General features: G+C 35.2%; 1 long non-coding RNA gene across 2 annotated transcripts; it reads right to left on the reverse strand.

Annotated features, from left to right (window-relative positions):
- Positions 1-6951: 6951 nt before the first annotated feature.
- On the reverse strand, positions 6952-19670 carry LOC131076274 (uncharacterized). Of its 2 annotated transcripts, XR_009113339.2 has the most exons (6): positions 19549-19670; positions 18293-19401; positions 17709-17778; positions 16928-17008; positions 16412-16553; positions 6952-7026 (listed from the first exon to the last, which is right to left on the reverse strand). It is a non-coding gene; the product is annotated as an uncharacterized LOC131076274 (long non-coding RNA). The 2 variants fall into 2 exon arrangements; XR_009113338.2 differs by lacking the exons at positions 6952-7026; positions 16412-16553 and adding an exon at positions 16642-16662.
- Between the last annotated feature and the right edge of the window lie 1415 nt (positions 19671-21085).

The following is a 21085-nucleotide window of genomic DNA, read 5'->3' on the forward strand; positions in this document are numbered from 1 at the left end:
ATCTCCTTCAACATATCTGGTCCAACAATTACTCTATCTTCAAGACTATCCCAACTCAAAGGTGTTTGACATGGTCTACCATACAATGCTTTGAAAGGTTCCATTCCCAAAGATGTTTGATATGTATTATTGTAAGCAAACTCTACCAAAGGTAGGTACTCTTCCCATTTCCTCTATTGGTCCATGCAATACATGCGAAGTAGGTCTTTCATAATCTGAATTGTCCTTCCTGTCTGACCGTCGGTCTCAAGATGGTATGCGGTGCTAAAATTTAGTTGAGTTCCTAGAGCTAATTGAAGAGTGGTCCAAAACCTTGAAGTGAATCTAGCATCTCTATCTGATATGACTTTCTCTGGTATTCCATGCAACCTAAATATTTCCTTAACAAAGCGCCTAGCCAAGGTAGGTGCATCGTCCGTCAGATTCCCTGGTATAAAGTGTGCCACCTTAGTGAGTTTGTCAATTACCACCATTATTGCATCATGCCTAGAAGGTGACATGGGTAACCCTTGTACAAAATCCATGTGAATAACTTGCCACTTGTGTTGAGGTACATCGTGCAATTGCAACAATCTAGCTAGATGTCTATGTTCCGCCTTTACTCTTTGACACTCCAAACATTTAGCCACATACTTGACAATGTCATTCTTAATCCCTTGCCAAAAGTATAACTTCTTTAGATCTACATAAAGTTTGTTAACTCCTGGGTGCCCTGAATAAGGGGCATTGTGAGCCTCCAACAAGACTACTTCCCTTAAGTTTCCTAAATTAGGAATATAGATTCTATTATTGTATCTGAGCAAACCATCTTCATCTAACGTATATCCTTCGATCTTAGGATTGGTTGGATCATATTCTAAAGTCAATTTGACTTGCTCATACCATGGGTCATGCCCTTGTTCATCCATTACTTGCCTTTTGAAAGAAGTTTTGAATGTTGCTATAGTCATCAAGTGTCTCCTCCTACTTAAGGCATCTACCACCCTATTTTCCTTCCCCTTAATATATTCAATTTCAAAATCATATTCACTTAGAAAATATAACCACCTTCTTTGTCTGGCATTTAAGTGGGGTTGGGTAAAGATGTACTTTAGTCCTTGGTTATCTGACTTCAATTCAAAGGGCTTTCCTAGCAAGAAGTGTCTCCATTTTTGTAGGGCATGCACAATCGCTGCCAACTCTAAGTAGTGGGGTGCATAATTGACTTCATGAGTCTTTAGCTTTTTGGATTCGTAATCTACTACCCCTTCATCTTGGACAAGTACTCCTCCTAACCCTTCAATAGAAGCATCAGTTACGACTGTGAAGTGTCCATTCGAAACTGGTACCTTTAGAATGGGTGTTGAAGTTAGTTTCCCTTTCAAAATTTGGAATGCCTTATCACTTTGTTATGTCCACACAAATATTTTGCCCTTCCTTTGTAATGAGGTGATGGGGTTTGCTATCTTAGAAAATCCTTCCACAAACCTCCTATAGTAACCTGCTAGCCCCATAAAGCTTCTTACTTCTGAAACATTTTTAGGGATTGAACATTCTACTATTGCCTTTATTTTATTTGGATCAACAACTATTCCTTCCTTTGATATTATATGCCCAAGGTAGTGAATCTTTTCCTCAAAGAAGGCACATTTGGACAATTTCCCATATAACTTATGTTCTCTAAACCTTTGCAAAACAATTTGTAGGTGTACTAAATGTTCCTCCTCATTTCTAGAGTAAATCAATATGTCATCCAGAAATACCAAAATAAATTTATCTAAGTAGTCATGTAGTACACTATTCATTAGGTTCATAAATGCAGTTGGGGCATTGGTTACACCAAAAGGAACTACTGTGAATTCATAATGTCCATATCTAGTCCTAAAGGTTGTTTTCAAAATGTCTTCCTCCTTAATTCTGAGTTGATGGTACCCTGACCGAAGGTCTATCTTTGAGAAAAGTGCTACTCCTTTCATTTGGTCAAAAAGATCCTCTATGCGAGGTAAGGGATACCTATTCTTTATTGTGACCTTGTTCAACATCCTATAGTCAATGCATAGCCTTAAGGTTCCATCCTTCTTCTTAACAAATAAGACTGGCGCTCCCCATGGTGATACACTTGGCCTTATTAATCCCTTAGCTAAGAGTTCCTCTAATTACATTTTGAGCTCTTGTAATTTAGTTGTGTTCATTTGGTAAGGTGCCCTTGATACTAGTTCAGCTCCTGGTAGTACTTTGATAGAAAAGTCAAACTTCCTCTTAAGGGGTAAGCCGAGTAATTCATCTAGAAAAACATCCTTGAATTATTTTAAGAAGGGGGTATTTTCAAAGGTTGGTGAATTTTCCTCTTTTCCTTCATCAATTTCACCCATATAGATTAAGCCTCCTCTTCTCCTTTCCTTCTTTAATTGCATGGCCAAGATGGTTCTATATTAATGGGTTTAAACTTTCCTTGGATTTTGACCTTTTTCCCCCCATCATCCAAACATTCAACAATCTTGTTATAGCAATCTACATTAGCTTGATGGTCTATTAACCAACTCATTCCAATAATTACATCATATAATCCTAGGGGTGCCACATAGAGATCTACCCTTGTTTCAAACTCAGGAAATTGTACCCTTGCCCTCAACAAACACTTAGTTACTTCCCTAGTTGCCTTATTCCCATATTGAACCGTCCATGATGACTCCATTTGATTAACTTTTAATGCATATTTGTTTACTAATTCAGGTGAGATCAAACATTCAGATGATCTAGTGTCAATTAGAATTGATATTGGTTGTTCAAATAGTGTACCTGTAGTTTCCATGGGAACATTCTGGTATCTTCCTCTTCGGTTCCTAACTGCTGCATGAATCCTTTGTTGGGGCCCTTGTTAGGGTTGATTGGCCCTAATCTGTCCTTGCATCCTGGGGCACTCTCTAGAAAAATGGTTTCCACCACACATGAAGCATCGACCTGGAGGACCCCTCCTACCTTGATTTCTAGGGAGATCATTCGTTGTTTCATTGGCCCTGGGTGGATAAGTTACCCTTTTCTACTGGTCATTCTTGTTATAGTTGCCCCTATTATTATTATTATTATTTCCATTCCTCTGATATTGATTAGGAGGTGGTCTTCTTTCGGAAGAATTATTCCTCAAACCCTTGTTGAAATTAGTGTTTCCATTGAATTCTTGATTCCTTTTAAATGAGTGGTTCCCATTATAGTTCCATCCTGCTAGTGTTTGAATCTTCCTCTCTTGCCTTAAAGGACTTTTCAAGTACTTCATTCATGTTTTTGGGTCCATGCATGTCAACTTCTACCCCTATGTTGGTATTTAACCCCAAAATGAACTTCCTTGCTTGGCCTTCTTCATCTTTCTGGTACATAGGTACATACTTAAGCAATTTGGTGAACTTATCCCAATATTATTGAATGGATAGGGGTCCTTGACGTAGATTATGGAATTCTATCACCTTCTCATCAAAAAACAATTGAGGGAGCCACCTATCTTGGAAGTGGTGAACAAATTGATCCCATGTGACTGTATCCCTGCTATACCCATTTTGTTCCTTGGTGTTGGTCCACCAACTGGCTGCCTCCCCTGTGAGTTGATAGGAACCCCATAAAGCCTTGGTTGTTTTGCTAAAATCTCTTAGCTCAAAATACTTTTCCATTTCATTTAGCCAATTCTCAGCCCCTTCACCAATTTGCCTCCCATCGAACTTAGGAGGGGTGATTTTCTTTAAGTCCTTGGAGAGTTCCAATATGTTATTTTCCTTTCTATTACCCATAATATTCCCTTGATTTCTACTACGGTTTCCATTTTTGGTACCACTTCTATTTTCAAAGTCATTCTGCCTTTCCCTAAGGTCCTGCATTGATTGTTCCAAGAAGTTGATTTTATCTCTTTGTTCGGTTAGAAGGTCAATTTTAGCTTGGACCCCATCTTCGTTATTTCCTGGGTTGTGTCGTTCTTCTTCATGGTCTTCCTCATGGTTTTCTTCATGGTTTTCCTCATGGTTTTCTTCATGGTTTTCATCCCTTTGACCCCTAGTACGTCTTCCATTACACCTTCCTCTTCCTCTTCCTCTTGCCATTCTAGGTTTTTACCTAAAAGTTAAATTATGTAGTTAGTTCTTGATTTAGGATTTTAAAATTTAATTTCTATCATTGCAAAACATTCCCTTAGCTAAGTAAATTGAAGTGAGCACAAGGCCTAGATTTGAACCTTTGCTCTAATACCACATGTAATAACCCACCATAATTAACTCAACAAAATTGAGTATTCTTTTTTTTTTCTTTGTATTTTTTGTTTAATCATTATGTTTTATTCAATTGCATACTCTAGGCATCCATCCATTTAGATTAGGCATTCATCCATCCGGGATGAGCATCTAACCATATGGTTTAAGCATTTGTCCATACAAGACATAAGATTTTATCTATTCAATACGAGATAGGCATCTACCCATACGAGGTAGGCATCTATCCAATCAGGATAGGAGGTGCTTTGGCCAGAGACTTAGACTCATCGGGACCATTCGGGTCTTGAGCCACTCGCTAAGTACTACACTCTTTTAATAGAAGTGCACCAAGGTTTCCGTCCTTAGGAGTAATTGAATAACATAACACAAGCTTGAATTTTGCCTTGGAATTTGGCTTAAAGCCTCAGGAAGTCAAGCGAATCAATACGGGATTGCTTCTGAGTATGCATTGAATCACCTTTTTTTTTCAATTTTAATTATCTTATCTTTCAAAATAGGATTCTTACTTAATCTTTCTTTTACCAAGCCTAGACCCCACCCACGAATGCCTGAGTACAAGGGACAACTCCATCCCAAGGCTTCCTACATACCTGCTTCGGCACGGGATCAAGGCGTAAAGTATGTAGCTCTATTTTCTACACTATGGTTTGATGTAAACTGATTAGTGGGTATGCAGCCCTTTCTAGGGTCAATGTCCCAGATAGTTTCTCTATGGTTGCTATCCATGGTGGTAGCACTTAAACAAAGGCTCAAGATGGCCTATTGTTTGTGGCCTAACAACTACATCCTAACACCTATCATGAGCATCACCCTTGACCAAATTGTTAATCACCAATATCCCTTTAAGATTAAAATTTTTTTTTCATGAAAGCATTTTACTTAACCAACCCTAAAGGGGGTTTACTATGGTTTCTCTCAATGGATGAAAAATATCATTTAAAAATGATCTTATTAGATTATCGATCCAAGGGGGATTACCCGCCCCTTGGATTTTAACTTCCAAGTGTCCCTTATTACTCCCCGACCATTTATAGGGATGATGCCACATACATTGTTGATGTAGCTTTATTAGGTGTTAAGTGCAGTAGTTCAACATGATGGTATTACCCATAAGCGTGACCTAGAGGCACTGTATATACCGAACACTACTTGGTTTGGTTTTCCAACTTCCTTTATTTAGTTTTCTAACTATGAAAACATCATGCTTGAAAGCAATTACTATTTAAATATTTCAAAGCTCGATTAATTGAAATAACTACTTGATGAACTACATGGAATAAAAACCATAATGAACGTTATTTATTATTCAAAACTTGGAGTATAACTTTGCATAATAACAATTAGGAAACTTGCATAATACTAATTAAACGTGAAACTTTCATGGAGATGGAAACACCAATAAATGTAATCAATGTGAAGCAATTTGCATGAGGTGGAGGCAGTGTAAGTTACATGCAAGAATATCGCTTATAAAGCCACTAATCCCAAAATAAAATTTAGCTTCAAATCATTAAATGGGGATTAATTGCTAAGTTGATCAAAAGGATCTAATTACAAAATTTGATATAATTAATTACAATTTATAAATTGCTAAACTAAAATCTAAATAAAAATTTATCTAAGTTCAAAATTTTAAAAAACCAAAATTATATAAATAAAAAGGAATTTAATTAACATATACATAAAATTTTTTTTCTAACAATTAACATTGCCATACTTTAAGATTTAATTGGCATTTAAAAAGGGGCAAGTGGGAGGGGGACCCCATGGTCCCCTCCACTACCCTACGGCCCTTGCCGCAGCAGTGACCGCAGGCTAGTGGAGGGTACCCTAACGGTACCACTCCCCCTGCGGAGTATTAACTCTGCCTGCGGCCCAATACCTCGTGCAGAGTGCTGGGTACCGCACACCCAACAATAAAGACTTTTACATTGCATAAAAGAGATTTATAATTACTATATATATATATATATATATATATGATTTCCAGTTTTAATTTATTTAAACAAGAGAGTAGAGTTTAACCAACATACAAAATGAAAGCAATATGGATTTATATATAAGAGTAATTAACATAGAGAGTTTATTTAGAAGGATTTATTCCTTAGTTTCAGCTATTATCCAGAGAGAAGTGGATTTCTAGACACAAAAATAATAATGGAACCAAATGATAAACAACATAGAGGATTATTCTCAGCGAATCTATCCCTCCACTTCAACTAATTTTTACAGAGAAAATAGATATAACCAGATAAAGCAATCAAATGAGAATATCACAGAGGATTATTCACAGCGAAAACTATTCCTTTCATTTCAACTAATTTTCATAGAGAAATTTATTTTAAGAACGAGATTCAGATTTCTAGAGAAATGAATTAGAGATAAAGATTAAGATTCAATCACACAGGGAAGAGTTTTATTTCAGAAAAAGAGATTTTAAAAGAATAAAGGAAATATGAATTTTTTTATTTTTTTTTGCATAAATCTAAAATCTTGGAAAAAACAAAAGGCAAGATTATGAGCATATTTCTTAAGGAAAATAAAATAAATAATAGAACTATCTTTTACTTGCTTTATGTGGAAGAAACTTATCAATAATTATTCCTACATAGAAGAAGAGACTTACACTCTAATAAACTTTTGAAAGAAGATCTAGAAGCTATTTTTCTTTTGATAATATAAACTTCTCATACAACAAAAAAAAGAGAGAACTTGGTTTGCTGAAGCTTGATGTTGAATCCTCTAGCTATCCTTGATCCTTCTTTGCAACTAGAGAGAGATCTTGCAACCACAACTTAAAATTTTTTTTCCTTCAAACACATAATCAACCCCCTTCTTTGAAACTTGCACATAATTTTATAAGAAAATTCTCTCCATTCCACTATCTTGAAAATTGAATTAAAAAAAGAGATTCTTTCCCAATTTTGGACTTCATGCAAATTGATTAGACTTAGTGGGAGGAGTTACATGCAAGGTGGTGGAGAATCTTCTAGAAGCTTCTTATTCTTCCTACAACATGTGCTATAATTGGATGTGGAAAACTAAATAAATAAATAAGAAAAATGTATATTTCCCATGTGTGTGTGTGAGTTTTATTATTTTATCCTTTTATAACTCAACCAAAATAATAATAGCATTCCATAATAATATTACTACTAACAATAATAGCATTCCATATTTCTTGTCCTTTTGGTTTCGCTGGACGTCAACTATTTGATTTTGTTTGGTTTTTCTTGGTGTTGACCTTCTTTTTTTATAAGGGTTTCAGATGTCCTTCAAAACTTGTTTTACTCTAATAAAAACATTTCATAATAATAAAAACCATCTATCAACTATTGAATAAATCTAAATTATGTCATGACATACAAGAACTATCATCAAATAATCTCAGAACATCAAATATATCAATTAAATATAAAAAAAATAATAACATTACACATAATTAAGTAAATAAATGAATGATTTATCAATTAATATCATATATGACAAGACATTCAGATTCACTAAAATTAAGGTGGAGGTTGACTAGAATCTATCTGTTCAAATGAGTTTTTTTATATTTGAATGTATATATTGAAGCTCTCTTGTCATACCATATTCTTAAATTTATATATTGAAACTCTCTACTCAATACGATGTTATCATACTAAAAATTCATGAGATATCTTAGCACTTGGCAAAAGAAAGGTGGGTTTAAAATTTGTTTTGATATCCTAACTAGTCATTGATAAGTCATTGAAATCTCTTGCAAAATTTTTACTCATTACACATCATTGTCTAAAACTGTCTTACTCCCAGCTTCTCCTGCTTAAACCTATCCCCACACAATTGTCTATTGACAGAATATAATTTTCACACATATATTAACATTAAATATTCATGGATGATTAGATTTACAAAATGTGCAAGAGAAGAAATCATCATGGACACAACCAACTTATTTTTTCAATACCACCTATTCTATTAATCCTTTGGCAATAGGCTAGATCTTCTGAATGACTATTTTAAGAAGAGCTGCAAGCAGTGAAGTTCCTGCCAGAGGCTAGAAAAATAGTTCTGGTATTGTTGTTGCATGATGTGTTTGTGTATAATGAAGTTTATTTTAGATTTATCAGGGAAAACCAAAGTGCTAGTACAAGTAGAGTAGTTGGGTTGTCCAAGGCCATGAGTAACTAAGGACTATAAAGCGTGTTAGCACAAGTGTAACCATGGTTCAAGGAACTATAGACTTCAACTTAGGTAGGTAGATCAACTTTTTGTACTACCTGACATTAGAAAGAATAAAACCTGGCATGTGCATTGGAAGACGGTATTGGAGGATTAAACAGTGGTTTCTAGTCATTATAAAATGCAAATGAAAAGGAAAAGAAGAATGCAATTAAATTTGGCATGTTATTAATGAATATATCAGTAATTAGATAATAAGAATAAGGATGAGCTTGTATAGCCCCCTGTACCAATCTAAGTCGTTAGCTGTAGTAAAGATTTAACATGTTGAACTTATAATGGCTTTCTCAGGTTGTTGCTCAGTGAGGGAAATCAATCACAACTACATTCAAACTGAGGCAGACATAGCTTGATCCTTATCAACACTCTAAATACTCTACTCTCACATAAAGGGCAAAGTGTGATTGTAGTGTGATACAATAGGCTATCTATTCTAAGCCAAATGTAGTGCCCAAGAGTTGGTGACTATACCTCCTCTGGAAAGTTTTGTTAATTACATGTATTATCTACAATTGTTCTTTGAAATACACTAAAGTTACATTTAGTTTGTGTAAGATTTATATTGTTTCCTTTGATATCCTTTAATGTAGATCTCTTCTACGAAAAAAAAGCATTTCAATACTGAAATCCTAAAACCATATTCCTTCTTTTGTTTTCAAGATTTTCAGTCTAAATTTCTGTAAAGTTTCACTTTCAGATTTCATTTTGGATCATAACATTATATTCCTCTGTCTCTTCTATATTGTTCTTTTTTCCCAATAGTTTTCATATTTTATGCTGATTAGCTCAGGTCAAAAGGTGCTCTAGGTGGTCTATAAATCTTCTAGAGGAGACTCTGTTGTTCAAACTTCAAACTTCAATTGCCTTCCACAAAATTCATTAAATGAAATATAAAATACATTAGGAAGGTTAACACATTTGATCTTGAAAACACTTGGATGACTCATAGGGAAGAGCTAAATTATGTTGCTTAGGCAACAACCTAAAAAAATATTACCTAAGAGAGGAGATTGCATTAGGATTTGTTGGCATATGGACACTCCAATGAGACATTGTGTGTGATTGAAGGTTTTGTCATTGATGGCAACCTTGCAAATCCTATGGCACCGACAAGACATTATTTCGGCAAAGCATTCTTCAAACAAGACAGTGCACCGGCATCAGCAAGATCACTCTACACCGGCCTTGACACAGAAGATGTATACCGGCACAGAGGCCGACAGGACTTTTGATATGTAATATTTTGTTTATTATTGTAAGCCGACTTGGCAAATTGTAAAATGACTCTTGTATATAAAAGAGATCATTGTAGACATTTGTAGAATATGGATAGGAAGCATAAATAAATTATAAGGTAGACCTAATGTGCGAATTGTAGGTCAAGGGTTTATGTAAAGAACAGAGCAAGAACCAGTACTGAATCTGGCACTGAAAATGCTATTGCAAAGCAGTACAGAATATTGGATTTGTGTAAATCCTCATTGTAAGTCAGTGTGACTTCTTATTGAGTAGTGAGCTCTATGCAGTTGGCCTTCCTGCATGTACAGGCCCCTATTGTAAGTAATATTCTCTTATTGGCCAGTAAGTGAATATTGTGGGTCACAAATCCCACCGAGGTTTTTCCCACATCGGGTTTCCTCATTAAACATCTTGTGTTATGGTGTTCTTTTCATGTGGATGTTTTTGATTCTGTTATTTACATTAATTCTTGCATATCGGTATACTGTTACTTTATGTTCTGCATATTCAGTTTTAAGAAAATCTCATTACCAGTTAGATACTGATTCACTCCCCCCTCTCAGTATCTGTGGGAACTCTAACAATTGGTATCAGAGCCTGGTCCTCTATTTTCAGAAGCCTAACAACTTAAGGAAGATCTTGACACCGGTAAAGATGGAAAATCTGATGAAGCAACTTGAAGGAGCTCTTACTGACTATGATGCAGAGAAGTTGAAAAATATCAAATTAGAAGATGATTTAAAAGCAACTTAGGACATTATTCAAGCACTTCAAGAAAATCTTACTGTTACAAGAAATAAGTAGAGAGAACTTGGTGAAAAATTGCAAAATGAGAATGATGAAAAGGAATCACTAAATGATATGATAAGCAAATTGAAACAAGAGATCATGACAACAAAAAATGAAATGCAGGATATGACTATGAGATTTTGCAAAGAGATTGAGGACAAAAAGAAGAATGAAGAAGAGTTGACCAGAAGACTAAGTGATGCAGCAAATGAGAACACAAGACTTAGCTATGAAAATGACATGTTGAAGATAGATCTGATGCATACTCAGAATGACTCAAATGAACTAATGAGACAAAAAGAAATCTTGGAAAGGGAATTGGAAACTGCAAATCAACACAAAGAAAAATTCAAGAAAAGCTCAGAAGAACTTGGTACCTTATTGAAGAATCAAAAACCCAAAGGTGACACTTCTGGAATTGGATTTGAAGTTGGAGAAAGATCTGGTACTGCAAATACCCAGGATCATAGCAGACTGGTAAGACCTTCTAATACTTACAAATTCAATGGAAAATGCTTTAACTATAGTAAATATGGTCATAGGGAAAATGAATGTAGATCTAGGAATTATCAGAACATCAATCCTCCCACCGGTCAATGCACCAAATGCAACAAAATTGGTCATAACTCTGAAAATTGCAGAATGAATGTAAGATGTTATGTTTGTGGAAGATTTGGTCATTTATCAAATAAATGTAGAACACAAACTGGCATAGGTTATGGGAAAGCTATTCGGAAAAATAATGTAACTTGTTATGCATGTAACAAGATTGGTCATATTGCTAAATTTTGTAGAAGTAAAGGTACACCGGTAGATAACAAAAGTACTAGTTTGAAAGGTAAAGAAAAGGTTGAAGAGGTCAAGAAAGAATTCTCAAAACAATGGATTAGAAAGGTGATCTAAATATTGGGGATACTCCTCCACTGGTAGAACCAACAAATGCTCCACCAGCAGGACAATATGATGCTCCACCGGCAGGACAGAGCAATGCTCCACCGGCAGGATGTTCTTCATCAAATTGAAGAAAATTATCTTGAGGGTTTGGCAATCTAATGACACGTGCTATTATTCCCTCGGTTAGAGAAAAGAAGTTAAAAATCATTCATTACAAGCAAATAAAGTTAAGCTAATACATTACTAGAAAGCAATTAATGTGGTAGGTAGCAAAAAAGACTTTATAAAATAAGGTTTTTGGTTCCATTTCATTTCACCGTGAATTCAAACTTTCAGAGAGCCCAAAGATTTCCGAGCTAAGGCATTCTGAGCAAAGAGGCAAAGCACCTCAGCAATCAATCCATCCAAAGGCAAAAAAAGGTATTTATCATCATGGCATCTTCCTCTACACCTAAATTCATAGCAAACCCTATAGTAGTCAAAGTTATAAAATGACCTAGGCCTGTGTTTCAGCTAGTTCTCGAGGTAGCTAAGAAAGATGACAACGCAGGTGCTTTTTCAAAAATTCCAAAAGGTGTTGTTTATGCAGAAGACCCTAGAATGTATATTCATTGCAACATAGAAGAATTAGGTGATTTAGAAATAAAAAACATGTATAAGTCTGTTATATGTGACAACTTCGGAAATGTGAAACCTGAACATAAAATTGTTGAAACCCTAGGATTCACTGAAATCCTCTACATTCCCAAATTTCCCAAGGAAGTGGTTTGGATAGTTTTAAGCAGGGTACATGGTTCATTCTTTTGGCTTGACTCAGTGCATAAAATTACAAAGGAAGCTGTGAAAGCAGTAACAAGGTTACCTTCCACTGGTAATAGACCTTACAAAACCAAGAAGGTCTCCAATGACTTAGTAACAAACTTAACTGGTGCAACATCTAACAAGAGATCATTAAGGGTTAATGATGTGACCGATACAAATGTTAGATTTGTTAGCATGATTCTAGGTTACAAAGCAACTCATGCTAATAGGCTTAACTCAGTTTCCAGTTTATGCATAAAGAGTGCTTATGACATGGTTAAGGACAATGTAAAAATTGATATCTGTGAATGGTTAAAGGATGAGTTAATTGACAATTTAGCAAAAATCAAGTAGGATAAGAAAGGAACCTTTAGATTTGGAAATTTACTTGTATTCTTAATGCTACATATAACCAAACAGGCTGCTGGTATAGGCAACAAGGATTTTGGATTTGACATACCGGTAGGAAAACAATTATCTGACTTATTCAACAACATGGGTGAAAACAGAGAAAAGAATATCAATGAGTATTTTCAAGCACTAAAGGTCAGAATGAATAAAAGAATTAGACTATCACAGGAAATTGTCAACAAATACAAAGATGATATATGTTTTGTAATAAAAAAGGATGAGATCTGGATGGAAATAGTCATCCCAAGGACAATTTGGGTAACAGAGATGGGGTATGAAACAAATGACCACATAGTGGAAACTTATGCCAAAGCACTTCTAGAAGCCCCCAATGAACCAAAGGAAGAAGTATTTGGTAGTGCTGAGACCATCGAAAGTCAAATTCAATCTAAAAAGAGAGTGAAAAAGGTTGAGGCATTTGTGAGAAAAGGAACCAGACAAGCAAAAGCCATAAAGGAAGATGTATTAAAGAAAACCAACATAACAGAAGATGAGTTGGCAGCCCAACAACCTGAAACTCATCTATCATCGATAGATACTTCCTCAGAAGGGGATATGCCAACAACTTTCAAAAGAGTTGTTAGGAAAAGAGATCCCTCACCGGTAACCACTCCTTCACCTAGAAGGACAAGACAGAAGCAACAAGCCATGAGATCTCCGGTCAAGAAAGTCACACCTATGAAGAAGCCGACCCCCAAAAAGAAGAAGAAGACAAACACTGACTTGGCCCCTCTTGACATATTATTGAATGAGATCACAAAGGAAGGAAAATTGAAAAACATAGGGAAAATCTATGACACCCTATCAGATGATGAGAAAGGACAAGTTGAAGAGAGTGTCATATTACACATGGACATGTATAAAAAGTTTTTGTTGCAAGTCCTAAATGAAATTCCTGATGAACTATATAAAAGACTTGAGGCCAGAAGGCAAGGAATAATTGAGTTGGATATGAAAATAAAAATAGAAAAATTACTTGCAGTATACCTGGTCAACTCACCTAAGGAAATTGATGATCTGATAGCTCAGGCCAACCGGACAGTTTTTTCCACTGCACGTCGGCAAATTTTACTAATGGCAAGTAGAGTTATAGAAGTTTCAAAGGAAACAGAAAATGGTTGGGGTACATTTTTGGTTGAAAAAGAAAAACAAGAAGAATATAGGAATCCCAAGCCTATTTTGGTATATTAGAAGGACAAAGGGAAAGGTAAAGTTGGTGGACCACCAAGTATCAAGATCAGAGACAACTTACCCCCCCTCCTTTAAATACTCCACCGGTAAAAACAACAACCACTGAAGATCAACCGACAGCTGAGAGTATGGATACATAGGATAATAATCCTAATCCTGAAGTCCTATATACTATGAATGTTGATACTTAGAAGATCAACATAGTGGTAGATAAGGATACAATAGACAAATCAGGAAACAAAGAGCAACCGGCAGCAGCAACAGAGAAAAAGATGGAATCTGGAACACAAACAGAGAAACCAACAGAGCTAAAGGCTCCAAAACAGATGCCATTGGTAAGAAATGATGCAGGAAAACTAGTACTTAAAGAGATGGAGACACAAATAGACCTACTAGAGGTCAATACTAGCATGGTCACTTCCACTAGCACTCAGTTTGTTGGGTCACCATCAAATGTGACTGAGGTATTACTTGAATCTATCAAGAAAATAACTGATTATAGCTCACAAGCTTATAAAGCAATAGATGATTCAATTCCATTTTTGAAATCAATAGCTCCTAATTGTAATATAAATAATAAAGATTCTTCAGGCCAGTTGGATACACTTTGTAAATATATTTCTGAAAATTTTGAGCAAACAAAGGTAGAATCTATAAAGGAAAGTGTAGAAAAAGAGAAATAGAAATTCTTTGAGGAAGGAATAAAGAAGTGTAACAGGGAATTTGACACACTTCTACCGAAACTATGCAATTTATTGAAAGAGTACAAAACTCTATACAAAGACACCTGTAAGATAAACTTTTTGACCAAAGATGTAGACAAAAAGATGAGCAAGGTACAGGAAGAGATCATTAAACTTGTAGATAATTTTGTTAACTCACCCGATACATTATCAGTTTTTGAGGAAAAGATAACAAATTTTGAGGAAGAATTGCTCAAATTAGAAAGAGAGAAAGAGAAAATAATAAACAAGGCAAAACTCTTGAGATCTAAACTAAGTCCAAGATTGGACTATTTAGCATATCTGCGGAAGGAAATCTCAAAGGCACTAACATAGGGAAGCAGAACACCGACAGAGCACTTGCAGCATCTCACTGGTACAGTATACAGAATTGAGATAGCAATAAAAGATAGTAAGAAGTTTATGGATGGAATGAACTTAATTTTGGGAGATATTCTTCAGATAATAACCACCCAGCTACAAGGTTGAGGTTATGAATTGGTACAACTACAAAATCTACTAACCTTTGTCATTGATGCCAAAGGGGGAGTAGTAGGATGAGAAAATTCAAAACACAGGGATCACATGCTCAGGGGGAGCTCTCACATTTTTGGTAACATTTTTGGTCTACACTTTTTGGATATCTTTTGAAATTTCTCATGATTGTTTCCATCAATGCCAAAGGGGGAGATTGCTGGCATATGGACACTCCAATGAGACATTGTGTGTGATTGAAGGTTTTGTCATTGATGATAACCTTGCAAATCCTATGGCACCGGCAAGACATTATACCGGCGAAGCATTATTCAAACAAGATAGTGCACCGGCATCAGTGAGATCATTCTACACCGGCACCAGCACAAAAGATTTACACCGGCACAAAAGAGAACATGTATACCGGCACAGAGGCCGACAGGACTTTTGATATGTAATATTTTGTTTATTATTGTAAGCCGACTAGGCAGATTGTAAAATGACTCTTGTATATAAAAGAGATCACTGTAGAGATTTGTAGGATATGGATAGGAAGCTTAAATAAATTATAAGGTAGACCTAATGTGCGAATTGTAGGTCAAGGGTTTATGTAAAGAATAGAGCAAGAACCGGTACTGAATCTGGCATTGAAGATGCTATTGCAAAGTAGTACAAAATATTGGATTTGTGTAAATCCTCATTGTAAGTCAGTGTGACTTCTTATTGAGCAATGAGCTATAAGCAGTTGGCCTTCCTACATGTGCAGGCCCCTATTGTAAGTAATATTCTCTTATTGGCCAGTAAGTGAATATTGTGGGTCACAAATTCCACCGAGGTTTTTCCCACACTGGGTTTCCTCGTTAAACATCTTGTGTTATGGTGTTCTTTTCATGTGGATGTTTTTGATTCTGTTATTTACATTAATTCTTGCATACCGGTATACTGTTACTTTATGTTTTGCATATTCAGTTTTAAGAAAATCTCATTACCAGTCAGATACTGATTCACCCCCCCCTCTCAGTATCTGTGGGAACCCTAACAAGCTTTACTTGAGATGATGAATTGGTTCTGTACATATATGATCTGAACCATGAGTTTAAAAATAGTAGCTACTCATCCTAATTGTCATATTTTATAAATTAATCTTGACTTGCTTGGATTTACTATTAATTACAGTTTCCAAAAAGAATGCGTTAGTGTGAAAATGACAAACATGCCTTCCTAAATTTCTAGCTTATTGATCTAAGACTGAAGACAGCAACATACACTTTATTGAAACTAAAATGGTTCATGCATTGAGCTAAAATAGAACACATTTTTCTTCGCAAGAATTCAAACCAAAACAGAGCTCTGTATCATTTGCTTTGAAACAAACTAAACTGGGTGCTAGTATATTAGCAGCAGAAGACACAAGCAGACATAGAAGCTTACCTGTGATTTGCATGAAGGACATGTGTAACCAGTTTGAGATGAGGATCCTTTCAAAAGTAGAAGCAAGCACAAATTATGAAAAACATCTGAGCACAATCCTTCCATGATTAGCCTTGTCCTATGCTAATAAATAATCTCATTCCTGTAAAATCAACGTTAGTGAGATTCAAGGAAAAATATACGTAGCAAAAGCTACATTTTGGTAGGAAACTGCAACTGTAATCAACCATGCACTCTGCATATGTCCTCACCTATTATCCACCCATATACAATAATACATAACATCTTAAGAATGTCTCCCTGAGAAAGCCAGAAACAAGCCCACACCCCTAAATTATGCATTGTATTACAGAAACGAACAAAGGATACTCAATGGTGAGTGCATGTAGTTTAGGTTATATTTATCAAATCTCAAATTTGGGTCTAAATGGTAAGAGAGAACGAGTACTGAATGTCTCTATATATTATTTTCCACGACAAGAAACCCAAAAATTTGACATTGTGAACTAAGATCACCTCACAAGCACTGTGTTCAGGAAAGCAGATGCAATCTCCACATACAGGAACCTTATGCGTACAGCAATATAGTTGTGTTTCCTGCACACATTTCAGCAAATCAACTGAAAATCGTTAAAGAGGAATAGGGTGAAGCACAGATTCTTAATCCTTATTTTTTCGCATATTCTTTTAGAGGCTTCGTGAATTTTGGAAAATGAAGCAAAGAATCAGAGGATAAAATGATAGATGCATTCTAATTAAAGACACTTTTGGGGGATGGACTTGCAGACTTTCAGTCTATAGTGAGTAAAACAAAATAATGGAGTGAAGACTTTCGGAATAAAGCATTGTTTTGGCTGTCTAATGGATGGCAATGATGAAAATATCAGAACACACGGACCAATTGCCATAACAATTTAGCAGGAGAGGAAGATGAGCAATTCCCAAAACAAGATAAGATGGCAATAAACTAATCCTCCACATAAACCATAAAAATTCTCCAATGCTTAGCAAATCACTGCAATTCTCTAGGTAATGACCATAGAAATTGCAGATCACAGGGTTGATTGTTCACAAACAAGGGAGCTACACTTTTGTCTGTACACACGAAGTCCCAGTGAACAGCAATACGCAAAACATCAGTCCCTTCTTGCCATCATCTACTTGCATATATTTTCTCTCTGACTAAGCAAAGGAAACCAAAATAGGCTCCAGTTCAGATATCCCCGAGAATATTAATGAATTGAAATACAAAAATTTCCTGTTTTACTTAACGAAAATCCCAACGGAAACAACCCACCTTCTGGCACATACAGACTACCATGGTTGATCCCTAAGGCCGAAACTTCGAATCCCCTTTCTTTAACAAACTGCAGCAACGACAATGGCATTAAACACCAGACATTGTAAATGATATTTCCCAGGTGCCAAACCATAAAACGCATCCCCATTGTCAGATAGCATTTAATGAAAACATTATTCAATTGCAAACATTGCCCTGACAGCTCCAATTTCAAATAAATCGACCAACCACTAGTAAAAGCATGTCTGTTTTCAAATAAAACAACTAACCATTGTTGAAAGCATAAATGTAGTTCTTCCAAAGCAACAAAGAAGATAAGGACAAGGGGGGATTTGTTGGATTTGAATAACGGTTAGGTTGTTCTATTTTTAAAAAATTCTGTTCTAAAATCATATAATCAAAGTGGGTATCTGTCAAAAGTCAAGGCTGCACATAAAACTGCATTGGGCTGAGATACTAACAGAGAATAGGTCTTGGGACCAAAAAACGTCATTTGTGATTGTAACGTGCAGGCTGAATGACAGAAAAAAGTTAAAGGAGTATAAAGAAAACAAAAAATAGAAAATGATAAACATGCTTACCGAACAAACATGCGATGCTCGAGGCTACAAGACCGGATGCTACCAGACTTTTTTCTACTCTCTGTACAGCAATCTCAGATTGAAGTATGTAGGGATAAAAAGCCGAGGTTGTATATTAGTCTTTTGGTGATGGGAAACAGAGTTGGCAGTACAGTGTTATTGCATGTGAATGAAGCTCGGTTTGCGTCCACGGGAACGTGGAAACAAATCAAAGACGACATAGGAAAGTCACGGAGTGAAAGCAAAAGTACATGCAAAGCACACGCAAGACATGTGGTTAGGTGAACGGATGCCATCTTGTTCTTGAAAATCCCCGTTATTCCATTGTTGTCAGCCATACTAATAATGATCTGCACCGTACTGACACAGACATAGTTTTATGTGCGTTCTCTCCCGTTGATATCTGGGAACCCTTCTGGCAACCATCTGCTATGCCAATGAAACACTGCCAAAATATTTTGAATCAATAATTTGCGTAAAATATATGCAACTTGTACCTAACAAATATTCAGAAACAAATTTATGCAAAGAATTCTGGCACTTTGATTGGTTGAATGGAAACGGATTAATAACAGTTTAAGCATCGCTGCCTCCGCTATGCAGGAACTAACAATCTCACTGTATTTTCTCAATGACTATATTTGAATTTATATATTGAAGCTTTCGTCTGACGGCATTTTTTGAACTTTAATATATGTTAAACGGATTAATATTTGAATTTACATATTGAAGCTTTCGTCTGACGGCATTTTTTAACTTTAATATATGTTAAACGGATTAATAACAGTTTAAGCATCGCTGCCTCCGCTATGAAGGAACTAACAATCTCACTGTATTTTCTCAATGACTATATTTGAATTTATATATTGAAGCTTTCGTCTGACGGCATTTTTTGAACTTTAATATATGTTTCAACATCGTAAATAGCCATTGATAAGCCATTGAAATCTATAGATGGATGCTCTCCTCTTGTAGAAACAATGTTATTATCGTTCCCTTTTGATGGTCTTTCTTTTTGAAATCTATAGATGGATGCTCTCCTCTTGTAGAAACAATGCTTCCACCGCTTGAACCTCTCCCCGCATAATTATCCATTGATTGAATAAAATCTGCAGACAAAGATTAACATTAAATATTGATGCATGATTAGATTTACAAAATGTGCAGGAGCTTAAGAAGATGAATATTTTGTATGGAGATATTACAAAATAAATGAATGGTTGTGGTGGAAACCAAGCTTACTGGTAACAACTTACTTATTTTTTTAATACCACCTATTCCATTAATCCTTCTATGCGTAGATATTTGAATGACTATTTTAACAATCTTTACCATATTTTCTCAATGACGAAATTGAACATTACAAGGCGTATCAGAAATTATATTGTAACACCCAGATTTGAACATGGCAAGAGTTAAAATAGTATTCTTTTTTAAATTTGGTGTAGCACGCAAACGGCCTTTGAAAAGATAAGGATGCAAAAGAGCGTGTATAACTAACTATACAGTATTTTGTCCCATCACCAAACTTGTGACACAGAGCCATCTCAAGAGCGTGACTTGTTTACACTAAAAAAATTGCTTATGTTAGTAAATTTTACGAATGTTTGATTTCTGAATATTTGAATAGTCAGAAATATTCTTGGCTTATTAGTTTATGGTACAGAATTATATTGTTATTTTTAATAAAAATTTTAATAATTAACATATAAACGGATACATATATCAAAAAATCAGTGTACAGAGAAGGGGTGACTAAAATTATATATATCTATCTATCTATATATATGTGTTTTTTAATATTTAAGGTATATTACATTTATAAAAGCTTTTTTTTGATTACCAAATCAATGTTGGTTCAGTTTATGAATGGAGAAAGGGAGCATTGGAATGGTCATTAAGTTCTAATTTTTTGGGAAAAGTAATAGATCTTCAACCTCTTTTTATAAAACATCACATGATAAAACTTTATATGTTTGAGCTTGGATGAACATTTTTGAGCCAATCATCTTTATTTTCATGATACTTTAAGTACGAGAAACCTTCTCATTTATTTTGAACTTTAAGTTAATGTTCTGGTTACGTTCAATTAGGTTTTTCATTTTTGTTTAATGTCAAGCTTAGGGTTAGAATTAGGGTTCAAAGTTAAGGCATATTAAACCTTAAATTTAACTAAGGATATATTTAATTATAACCCTAACCATTTGTAAACATAAGCATTATTTAACTCTATCCGTAAATCAAAGATTTAGTTTGCAACTCTAATGGGACCCTAACCCTAAATGAACCCTTTTCTCAAATTTAATTAAACCTTGATTGCAATCCTAATTTTAATTCTAGGACGAACAATAGTTAGGGTTTAACTTGATTTAGTGTAATTGGTAAGGCTCAAATTTATTTAGACTTACATTTCCTTTTGCTTTAGTCTAAGGTTTAGGGCTCAATTTGGTTTAGGAATAGGGTTCAATTGGGTTTATAGTTATATTATTGATTCAAATTGATTTAGGGTAAGGATTATGATTTTGATTGGTTGAGGGTTAGCGTTATGTGTGAACTTGGCTTAATGTTCATTTTGGTATACAACTAGGGTTGTATTACGGTTCAATTCAGTTTGGTATTCAATTAGGTTTAGATTAGGTTTCATTTTGGTTTGGTGATCAATTAGGTTTAGATTTAGGGTTCAGTTTAGTTTAATGCTCAATAAGGTTTGGCATTAGGGTTATAATTTTGTTTGGTTTAGGTTTGAATTTGGTTTGGCTTTAAGATTAAGGTTTGATGTGTGGTGCATTTTGC

Source organism: Cryptomeria japonica, chromosome 5 (genome assembly GCF_030272615.1).
Source record: "Cryptomeria japonica chromosome 5, Sugi_1.0, whole genome shotgun sequence".
Classification (NCBI taxonomy): domain Eukaryota; kingdom Viridiplantae; phylum Streptophyta; class Pinopsida; order Cupressales; family Cupressaceae; genus Cryptomeria; species Cryptomeria japonica.